This window comes from Stigmatopora nigra, chromosome 3, assembly GCF_051989575.1.
Source record: "Stigmatopora nigra isolate UIUO_SnigA chromosome 3, RoL_Snig_1.1, whole genome shotgun sequence".
In the NCBI taxonomy this organism is placed as follows: domain Eukaryota; kingdom Metazoa; phylum Chordata; class Actinopteri; order Syngnathiformes; family Syngnathidae; genus Stigmatopora; species Stigmatopora nigra.
In genome coordinates this window covers 3,644,281-3,655,750 of record NC_135510.1, presented here as the reverse complement: position 1 = coordinate 3,655,750, position 11,470 = coordinate 3,644,281, and the positions used below count along the sequence as shown (strand labels likewise).

At 39.2% G+C, this 11,470-nt stretch overlaps 1 long non-coding RNA gene across 2 annotated transcripts in view; it reads left to right on the top strand.

Annotated features, from left to right (window-relative positions):
• LOC144194843 (uncharacterized) overlaps nt 1-11,470 on the top strand; it is a 129,471-nt gene that overhangs the window by 469 nt on the left and 117,532 nt on the right. For both annotated transcript variants that reach the window (XR_013326001.1, XR_013326002.1), the window contains exon 2: nt 232-361. This is a non-coding gene — a long non-coding RNA (uncharacterized LOC144194843). The remainder of the gene's footprint in view (nt 1-231; nt 362-11,470) is intronic.

Genomic DNA, 11,470 nt, shown 5'->3' with positions numbered 1-11,470 from the left:
CCTGTTTAACATCTGGGATTTGTAGTTTTTTGTGTACCTTTTATTTTCTATGTCACTGTGTCAAAGTGCCGGCCCAAATCTGGCCTGTCACCTCATTTTGTGCGGCCCAAGAAAGTAAATCTGTGCTGACTTTCTGTCTTAGGATCAAATGATTATAGATGTACATTACATTTCCTGATTTCTCCCCTTTTAAAACCAATCATTGTTCATTATTTGCATGCTTCCTTGCAGGCTGTCACCTGCTCTGTTTCCCAATAAATAATGGGGAAAAAAACGACATGCTGAATGATCATTCAATGACGATCCCTATTCAGAGGCCCGTAAAACAGAAATATCTGAACTGCGACAGTACGACTTGAAGGTAAGAAAGATGGATTCAATTCTCTCCCAACTCAACTGTAAATTTCCTCTAGAATATTTTCCCAGTCATATAATGACTCTTTAAATTCCATTATAGTTTTTCAGGGATCAATGAAAAATATATAATTTATATGCAAATCATAATGATAAACTGGAGACTCATGTAATATTTTCCAGGACACCTTGTTCATGTTTTTAACATTATTTATATTTCCATGTTAACTGAACCAGCAATATTTAAAGTAACATTTAAACATGCACGTGTAAATATAACTTAACCATCTCTCAATAACTCAGTGGCAACTATTTTGCTCAGGGGTAAGTACAACAATATTATTTTTGCCCTTCATTACCTCTACTTTTTCTCAAATAAGATTTATTATACATTGCATTGTGAGTCAGCCTCATCATTTTTTAAAATCATGAATGCAACTAAGAATATGTTGTAGATTCTAAAGATGGTAACATTCTACTTTGGTATCTTGTAGCAATAGTATGCAACTGTCTCAGAAAAGCTACAGACTACTGGTTTAGACCATGGTACGTAACTGATAGCCCCCGAGACTGGGATTGGGATATTCTTCCTGTTTTCACAGCTGTCGATGACTCAGATAACAAATTTAAGGATGATGTACAGTAAGTCAAATGTTAGAGGGTAATTTTTTTGTTGCTTTATTCTTCATGCATTTTTTCAGCCATAACAAATATTTGTTATATTCTCCCTTACATTGTAAAAAGTCCCCTGCAGAATTACTAGTATGTTTTGGTTGGGGAATGACTTAAAAATACTTATTTTACTGAAAAGGTTTAGAAAAGAAAACAAAGCACAAATGTGACGTGGAAAAAGACATTTTATGAATGTAAAATGAAATCAACTAGCATATACGGTTATTGTACTAGAGTCGACAGAAGGCTTGAGGTTCATTCTTCTCAGTACAGAAAATTTTGTTTATTAATTTTCCATCCATCCACAAGGAGACATACAACAATTCAACCACAAACTCATACTTAGAGACACTTTGGACTGCTGGAACAGCCTACTGTGTAAAGTCTTCTGATATGGCATGGAATCTCAGTACCTGTAATAAACTAACGCTATCATGGTGAGAACATGCAAACTACATAAAGAATGGGCAGGCTTGAACCGTTGAGATCAGAAATCTATGGTGAATGTGCTAACCACTCCTACACCGTACCACCCAGTGCAGGACTTAAAAAAAAAAAAACAAAAAAAAAAAAAAGTCAAACCTTCACCACTTGATCCTCACCAGAACATGCTCTGTGGGTTCTCTCGTTTTGCACTGCAGAAAACTGACAAATCCCTTTTTATTGCTATGCCATTGTGTAAAATGCATTGAATGAGCCAACAGTTCATTCATTTTTCACGTACATAGTGCTTTCTAGTATTTTGTCAGTTAATTTCTAAGTTAAAGCATTGTCTCTAAATGGGCGTGATCCACCTCCTACTCAACTGGGCTAATTAATCACAGGGCACAGCGGCATGCTGTCAAAATAATGTCATTTTAATAATACGACGTGTATAGCAAGGGCATTACCCAGTGTTTCTAAATGTCATGGGCTTCCCTGTAATACACAATGACAGGCAATTGGGTGCATGTGAGCCCAACAAATGCATCGTCCCCATAGTGAACTGGCTATGAATAACTGTGATAATCGCACCACAATGGCTTCATTTGTCAGTATGTGAGACATAGCGACATTAGCGCGATTAGCCTCCATATTTATTTTCTCTTGACAATGATCTCACAAGTGTCTCCATCTGTCTTATGACCTTCATTAGTTAAGGTGTGGCAGGATATAATGCGTGCTTCTTGACATATTTTGGAGAATACATGTTCACACATTTTTAATGTCGACTTGTACCGTGTAAAATTTTTATGCCGCTGACCAAAATAGTTGTAATTATCATAACCGAAATAGATGATCGGGAAACCAGAAGGGTTGGCTCACAAAAAGGCCAGCGAGGCCAATGATACAGGGCCTGAACATGGTCTCCAATAAAAATATTATCAGAGACTGAAATAATAACACATTTACATCAGGCCAGTGAAGAGTCTTGAGCTGCAGAAAAACAAACAAGTAACCAAACAAACAAAAAAGGTCATTTTCTGAAACATCATATAGTCGGTATGTTTAAATCATACCACACACATCTTGATACTCTGACAATATTCCCTCAAAAATCACAGTTTGCTTGACCTTTTGACGGACTACATCACATCCCACATTGCACATATCATTACGTTACTTTGCTCTATAGTGGTTGAACCCCTATACAGGGACATCAAGATGCCAATTGATGGAAAAAGGACTTTACATTTTTAAATCATGAAACAGAGACCTATTCAGTTCACAGGAAACCTGTCAGTTTCATATGGAGTTGTTTAACGGTAATTTTCATAGCATTCATCAGTAGCATTATTCTCACACATCCGAGTTGCAATGTTAACACATCGAGTAGCTGTGTAGACAGCTGATGGGAAGATAGATGAGCTATGGGAATGTGATCTCTTTGTCAAGGGGGGTTGGAGCATTCTGTCTTAACCCAGTAAAATAGTGAGATGGATAGGTTGACAAATGAACAGAGAGTCGGGGAGAGAGAGAACTGCGGTGGGGGCGGAGGCCGCTCAGTAGGGATCTGAAAGGAAGGAGGTAGAGGTGGAGCTGACCACCGTTGGGACCAGAGAAAGGTCATGGTGAAATGGAAACTGATTCTCCACCCTGGCTCCATGGGTAATATCTAGTGACCGTGCCATTCCCCCCTCCCAGACGACCGTGCTGCAATGCCTCGTAAGCCGAAATGTGTTCAGGCCCAAAAGAGCAGGTCACCGAGGCTGTTGGGGTGCATCCTCTATCATACACAGAGGGTTGTGTTCGGTTGGTGGGGGGCTACATTTACTGAGCAAAGTTGCTGACAGTCTTTGAGCTTCCAATGGAGACTCGGCCGGAGGTTCTGACCCAAGCGCCTTTCCTGCACAACCCTTTGAAATGTACAGATCTCTCACATCAATTACCATAACGGAAACCCAGCAGGAGTCTGACAGTATGGGTTGCGGAGAGATATTCCTTTGGGGATGAACATGACTAAATATCCTTGAACTAATCAATACCATAGTCTCCAATCCGTTTAAGACAGAGCTCTATTATTGAGTAGAGTAATGCTGCTTGAGAGTTGTGACTCTGTCAATGTTATTAAGGGATATGCAATAATAATTCATTTTCCAATAGCTCATGTTGATCATCTAGAAGTTGTTTAACTACATCTAGTATGTTGCAACTCTAACATGTTTGCATTTTTTCATCATTTTTGCATAGTATGGATCTCAAGTGATTTTAGTGTTAGGACAAATAATAATAAAGTTGTAAAAACTGTAACAAGCAATTCAACTAGTTACTTACTCCAGGGGATAAGAAAGTAATAAACTATTTCTGCGAGCAATATGTAATATACTCATTTTTGTAATGACCCCTAACACTGCTTGGTTGTAAAATGATGGTCTGACCCTTAAACTAAAGTCCCAGGCACAAGTAAAATCAGCTTTGTCTTCCTTTTTTTTTTATCCCACTAACATCTCACGCTTAGGATAACGCAAGACAGATTGGAGGGCTTGCTGTAGGAAATTCAATGAACTGTACCCGCCAGTGAGATTACTTTTGTGAGACATTTAAAGGGCTCCCCTTTTAGTGCGACAATGGTGTGGTAAATAGCCATTATAATGTGAAGTGTTCAACCAAATTGCTTCTCATTTTCGCTTTCACGGATGGTTTAGGGATCTCCTGCAGTTAAGAATGGGGATCGGGGCTTTTGTCAAATGTTAATCAGTGATGGGGATTGTTGGGGAGAAGTAAAACATTATTAAACAAGTGTAAAGGGCAGCAGGAGGAAACCGTTCTTTGCAATAGTAGGCTGCAATGTCATGTAGGGAGTGAATTATTTTTAGTCCAGGACAAAAAAAAGTATATATGTATATATTTTTTTACTTTGCAATTTACCATATTCCGTGTTTACCTAAGTTAATTACTGCTACATTATAGCAGAAAGCTACATGCAGTTTTCTGCCATCCCTAACCCAATCATATAAATAACATTCATAGTTAGCCAGCCCAGACCATCACGGGACATTTGCTGCTAACTAACCAGAAAATGTGCTTCTGGTTCCTGAGACTATTATATGGTTTTCAAGCAGCAAGAGCCTGCGAGCTTGGCTGGCGTCCTGATAGAGATTTATTCCAGCATCACGTGAAGGCTATATGTCGATATGCACATAAAGACACATGAAATGTATTTACTTTTGCACTAGGCATAACATGGTGGTCAGTGTGGGACCACCCTTGTTTTTGTCTGGGTGACGAACACAAGCATTTTATTTTAGAACTTGTGCTTTGTTGCCATAGTTTTATTGCTTGGGGTTTGAATTGTGATTTATTGCAGACTAAAAGAAAAACTAACATAATATGATGATGACATTTAAAAACAACGCTTCAGTCTTTAGTTAGCCTTGTGTCAACACTGGCATATGCTTTTTCAGTCCTGAAAGACAAAGGAATGGATAATGAAGGGGGAATCTTGTGTTCTTTGATTGTTTCAATGTTTATCAAAACTACTAAACATAACTATAATGTTCTGTTACGGTATGTCCTATACATGCAAAGAGTAAAATGGTAAATCTAAAGTACTTAAATAGTGCATTTATCAACAAGTTTTTACCAGGCCCAAAGCACTTTACAGTAGCACTAATCCAACTACACATTCACATACCAATGGCTAAAAAAAATTAAAACAGCATTAAAAAAAATCTTCGATGTATTTAAACCACGAAATGGCGAGAGATTACTGTAGTCCCAGTGTGTGTGGGTACAAGGTGGTGTCTGTTCTGATCAGATACAAAAGTAGGGGTGGTGTCATGAATGAATGACCCCAATAAAGTTCATCCATATGCATTTTCTCACAACAGGCAATGTTATGCAATGGCTCGTAGATTCAAATGTTCACAATGTAACGAGCACACGCCCTAGGTGGCCTGCACTTTAGTCTTTTTCAGCCTCTGAAAACAGTCATCTTGATTCTCCTTCCCCTCTCGTTCTGATCTCTGGCACTTGTTTTCAGCCGATCCCCACTTTGCAGCCATCATTCAAGACGGCCTGGCTTTTTGACACGCGTGCAAATTGGCAAATTACAGGATGGTGAGCTGTCACTAGTCAGATTCATGTGGTCACAAGAGGGGTCAGTAGAAGGGAGGGTGGGTGCCAGATTTGCAGAGGAGGACATAAGCCCAGTTTGCTCTGGCCTAACATTGTTAACGTTGACCGGGTGATTGACACTCACTGCTGCTGGGATTTCAAAAGGACCTCTATGCTAAATTGCTTCAGGACGCTTCCCCAACTGCTACCCCACCCTTTGTGTCGATGTACCCCTGAATGTTGTTTCCCTTTTCTGCATCCCACTACCTCATTTGCATCAGCTGCTGGGATTCCTCTCTCACAAACCCTCCAGCAAGGCCCTCTTTGTCTCAACATGAACACAGAAGGCCTCCCGCGCTGTTTCTCCTGCCCCAGGATGGGACTGGCGTTTTTCAGGGTGGGCTTGCTGGGGGAAACAGCATGACAGTATTATTGTAACTGGGCATGGGCCCGTCTGAAGCAGCATCCACACGGCGGCGTCTGGTTCATCCAGTTTATCCCCTAGGAAAGGATGTCTCACTTCAAGAGAACAGGAAGCCGCTGCGGAGGATGAGATTTCTGGGTAAATAAAAGAACCACTGTTTGGAGTCCCGAGAGAGGCTTCAGGGACAATCTTCTTTCTTGCTTCAATGATTTGTAGTGTAGTGAAAGTGGACTTGTTGAGAGAGTAAAAGGTCCATGGACCTGATTGATCAGTCGTGGAAATCTTATGAAAACGGCCATTTGACCTCGTCTTATTTACTCCTATTGACATTGAGGGCAGTTAGGACTCGTAGTAAACAACAACAACTTGTAGACTACATACTAATCTCCCCTAACTACTGGAATAAAGTGTTAACGAAGATTTTTTTTTCATGTTGGATTAGTTGTTTGGGCAACATGTACAACTTGAGTGCAAAATTACAATTAGTGATGAGTCAGTCTCAAGTAGACTCAAGTAAACACACTCACAGGAGTTGAGAACATTAAGAGAGGAATTTTCCCATTATTTAAAAAATCTAACATTACTTCATTTAGAATTACAGTTAACTCTTCACCTGTAAATCAACTATTCGAGTCCACGCGCCAACAATAAAGTTTTTTTTTTTCATCAAAGGCACAATCATTGATATAATAAAACTATAAGATCATAGGAATTTGTAAGCCGGCAGCGGATTTGTTGGCATTTCCAAAATGCTATGGTATGCTAAAGCATTAACTATAGTGCTTGCTTTTTTCCCCATTCCTGCTCTGGTGTACTGCAAAAACTTCCATTTCCACCATGTGAACTGAAATTAACTCTATTCCTCCCGCGGACAAATGCCCCCCTCCTGTTTTTAAGTGGTTAGAACATGTTATTAGTCTGATTAAATTAATGGCACCCCTTGCTGTGTGATTGTCGCCTCTTGCTTTGCTAATGGCTACTGTTTATCCTGTCAGTATGGTCATCATTTTAGCACTTTGGATGTCTCATGGACCCATTTTAATTAACCGGAAGAAAACACGTCCCTCCCTGTTTAACTTTCACCTGTAAGCTTCCAGGTGGGAAATTGACACCAGCCATGCATGCTTGTGATTAAAGTAGGATCTCATTTACCAGTGCCTTTTGTGTACAAAACACTACCACCAATGGCAGGGTGCCCGCCATTCATTGGCAGTAGGGTAGGTCCAAGGACTAGTCCCACACTTGTCCTCATGAAACAGATTTAGCCTGATCTCTGATACAGTAGCTTAATCTCTGCGATGTGATCAAGGATGCTTCTCATGTTATAGGACTAAAAAGGGCTTAAACAGGTAGAAGCAAGTTACTGACCCTGGGAAAGAGCATTTGTGTTTCTTTCATCACCTGATGGATGGCAGCTTGGACGTGGCTCGCATTCTGGCAGTGACCTCATATATGTCCCAATCCCTTCGCCCGTCACTTCCTCTAAATATAGTCGAAAGCCATTGTTCAAATAGCTCGGGTTGCCCCGGTTTTTGATGTCCTGGGCGGAACAAAGCTGTGAGTGGCCCTCATGCACTTAAAGGGAACACTTCAGTCTGGAATCCTGAACATGACGCTTGTGTCAACCAGTCCATTATCACCTCGGCACTTTTTACGCTAAACAGATCTGTTACATGCAAGTCAAATCACATTATATAAGATCCAAAATAGCAATAAAGTGATTCCATGGAACTAATGAGAAAGATCTTGTTGTCATAATGAAAACCTCACAAATACTTTTCTGTCAACCTATTTTCTCATTTACTGGCAAGTGTGACATAACATATCTCTAACTTTCTTGTGTTTTAATATTGAACAGCTACAATTTTTGTACTTGTGTCAATAGCCATGATTTTTGGTTTTTACTAGACTTGTTACCGTTAACAGGGAATAAGTTAAGTTTCACCAACTGGGCTCATTAATTAAAAAAAGTTAGTTTCTTTTAAAGAGACTGCCCCTCTCTTAGCAGCCCTTTAAATGTTTATAGCCTACAACGGACCTCAAATTGGAAATTAGTGTTGGCTCACTAATACAACTCCCGGCTGTTGTTAATTTTATGTGTCCAAAAAATGGCGGGGAGGTTGCAGCATATCCCTGCTGCCTCCCCCGTGACTCTTAGACACCACCCTCCCACTGTGTAATGCGTCGGGGTGAATTAATGGACTCCCACATAATCATTTCAATTATTGCATTTATAGCCCGTATTGCAGATTACTTTTGTTATTGACTTCATCATTACATTGAAACCAGATGAGTAAGAAGAATGTATTTTGTAAAAATTGTCTTTTCTAGTGCACAGAGTGCAAGTAATTTAGGTAATGCATTATTTTTAAGCTACTGGCACAAAGTCTGTAGAACAACATGAAGCACAATAGGAAGTTCATGACATTCATTGCCGCCTCAACGGTGTTGAATTGCGCGACCACCTAAAAAGAAGGAAAAAGAAAATAACTCAAATTATGTTTTTAAACTATGGCCCCGTATTTTGTCAGCGAAAACAATATCAGTGATGTAAGGGAAATGGGACATGAATGGCCCTGTTTACAGTGGTTGGATGTTCACACATAAGCAGCAAGTTCCAACATAAACATCCACTTAGTGAATGTAAATCTTTATGCTATTAATAAGCTCTTTTATCTTCGGTTTAGGAAAGACGCCTGGAGGTTTTTGGGTAATTGGGTCTGCGTTTCTCACCCTTTTGTGTTTCCCCTGTAGGTATAAAAATCTGTGTTTCCACCAGAAATTGTAGTGATTTATGAACGTCCAAGTGTGATCATAAAACGTTCAGTTATGTTAGACTCGATCAGATGAGATAACTATCTTTGAAATGTTTCAAATGTTGGGCTCATGATTTCATTTTAATTTTGCTCACCATGTTTACTGAATAAACAGGGCAAAGTCATTTGGTAGGCAATGATTTAAAGCCAATAAATGATTGCATTCATTGTGAAATATTCAGACTGTTTACACAACTCAACCACCAACTTAACCACTACAACAAGGTAATCGGTTCAGAAATGCTGGTTGGCCTCCTATTAGTTCTGTTTGAAATATATATTGGCATAGGAAATACATAAATATAATGCATATCTGTATTGTTGATGAAATTTTGTGTCAAATCCAAATTTGTTAGGTGTTCATATCACAGGGCAAGAAAAATAAAAGCAGGTCAAATTAGGTTGCATGGTACCAAAAACAAACAGAAAGGCCCCTCTGGTGAAGTACTACTGGAATGGATGTTTTCACTAGGTTGTCTATCACTAAACTGATTTCACATGGTGAGATGCTCGCATTACTCAACAAAAACATAGACTTACAATATTTTCTTTAGTCCGGTTGCACATGTGAGGCTTTGTTCTGAACCGCAGTCTGTTGCACTTACAAGCACATATTGTTTAACTCTGTACAAGTCAGTTTTTCATATAATAATTTGGGGATTTTTTGGGGGGGGTTCACAAAAACTTACTTGTATTGGAAACAGACTTTCTTAGGTGGTTCATGCCATCACATATTAATGTTCCCTTGTTCATTAGCCTTCATGGTCTGACCTGAAAATGATGGATGATTCCTATTTGGAACACAGGAAGAAAATACAACACAATGTCTTAGTTGTTGTAGAAATTTGACTTTTTACACTATTACTGTACAAACAGACTACCATAGATATAAGATACATTGTAGATGGATAGATATTCACACATTTAGTTTAATGGATCTGATTCGTATGCCGTTGGGTTCCCTTTCCAATGACTCAATGGAATGTCTTTTGATTGACTAATGACCAGTGTAGGGTGTCTTGTCAACTCGGATAGATTGTAGCCTGGATGAGGTTGAATAGGATCATCAAATAGTTGGGTGCTTAGAAGACAAATTCTTAAAAATTGTCTAATGATTTTTTTTTTGAGAAAGTTTATTCCATGATTCAAGGTTCTATTTGGGAGATCTATCTGGTCCAAGTCGTGCATTTTCTACATCAAAAGTTTTAGTAGAATAAGTTTTGACACGACTCACCAGTTCCTCTGAATTGGTGTTGTGTTCACCAGGACAGTGAAAGCGCTTCCTAACATATTTTCTTTTCCCATGCAGTACGAATTTCTTTCTTTCTATCTCACACATGCAGACTGTTTTAAAAAAAATCTTCTTCCTGTCAACGCAAAAGTTGTTTTAGCTTCCTTCTCTCTCCGTGTCTATGACAGGCATACTTTTACCAAGCACTCCTTTCAGCGTGTGTGCAGGTATGCTCCTACACATATATACAATATGTGCACATCTATGTATGTGTGATTATTTCAGTGCAGTTGAAGTGGCTTTCATCTGAATGCCAAGTGTGGAGAATTGTTTCGCCAGTGAAGGACAGGCTTTTTTGCCACGTTGGGTTTCCCACTCTTTTTTGATGAACTAAATACCCTTTTCCACTGATATATATACATCTATATATGTATATATCTATGTATATATAGATATATCTATATTATCTAATGTTGGATTTTTGTTATTTGTCCATGAAACTACAACTGGGAACATGTTTTACTTGAGGGACCTGATGAATGATCTACTTTCTACCAGCATGTGGACACATACATAAATGGAGCAATTTAGCATCATATATTATTACCGACTCAGAGCCAGATTCCCACTACAGAAATCTTTTTGAAATAGCAAAAGGAGAAAGCTGGAAACCCTTTCTGTAAACTCCACTAGGGATAAGCCACTTGGCCCAAGCTCACCGTCATTGGTGCCATAGACTTCCCTAAGGTTCCTCTGTTCATGTCACTGTGTCGTGGCTGAAATAAACTGACAGCCATTTTGAGGCACATGTTGCAGACTACTGTCTTGTGGTTTGTGTTGGTCTCAAAAGCAGATGGTGACACAGTTTCCCCAATTTCCCAATCATCCACTAAAGCGCTATACTTGTATTTCCCTCACTGGGTCATCTATGTCACATTGGTAAATTACTACATTAGTGTCAATCCTTTCTTCTCAGTATTTTTTCCACCACTGTTTGAGTTTTGAACACATACGTAAATGCAGAAGCCATTTTGTTCTTTGTTCCATGATAAAGGGTTTCTAAAAGTCTTTGAAAATAGCCCAACTGGGTGGGAACCAACCCAATCTGGCAGCATTTCTTTTAAATTCCATATGCCACTCCTTTTGTTACCAGAAATATACGGATGCAGCTTAAATCATGATGGAACATTTTTATATAGTTGCCCCATCCCCATTGTTTCCACGCCATACCAAAAATAATGTCATCCATTCATCACTAAAGTGAAAAAATGGCAAACATTCAAACAGGACTGGAAAATCAAATCCAACTTGTCCATCGCTGCTAGGGATAGGGATACTTGCCCTTGCCCAAAAAAAGGTTTCCCGTCTCATTTCAACATTGTACTGTAAGTGTGATTCACACTTAAGATGGAAAGTACAGCCCAGTTGCCAAAGGCT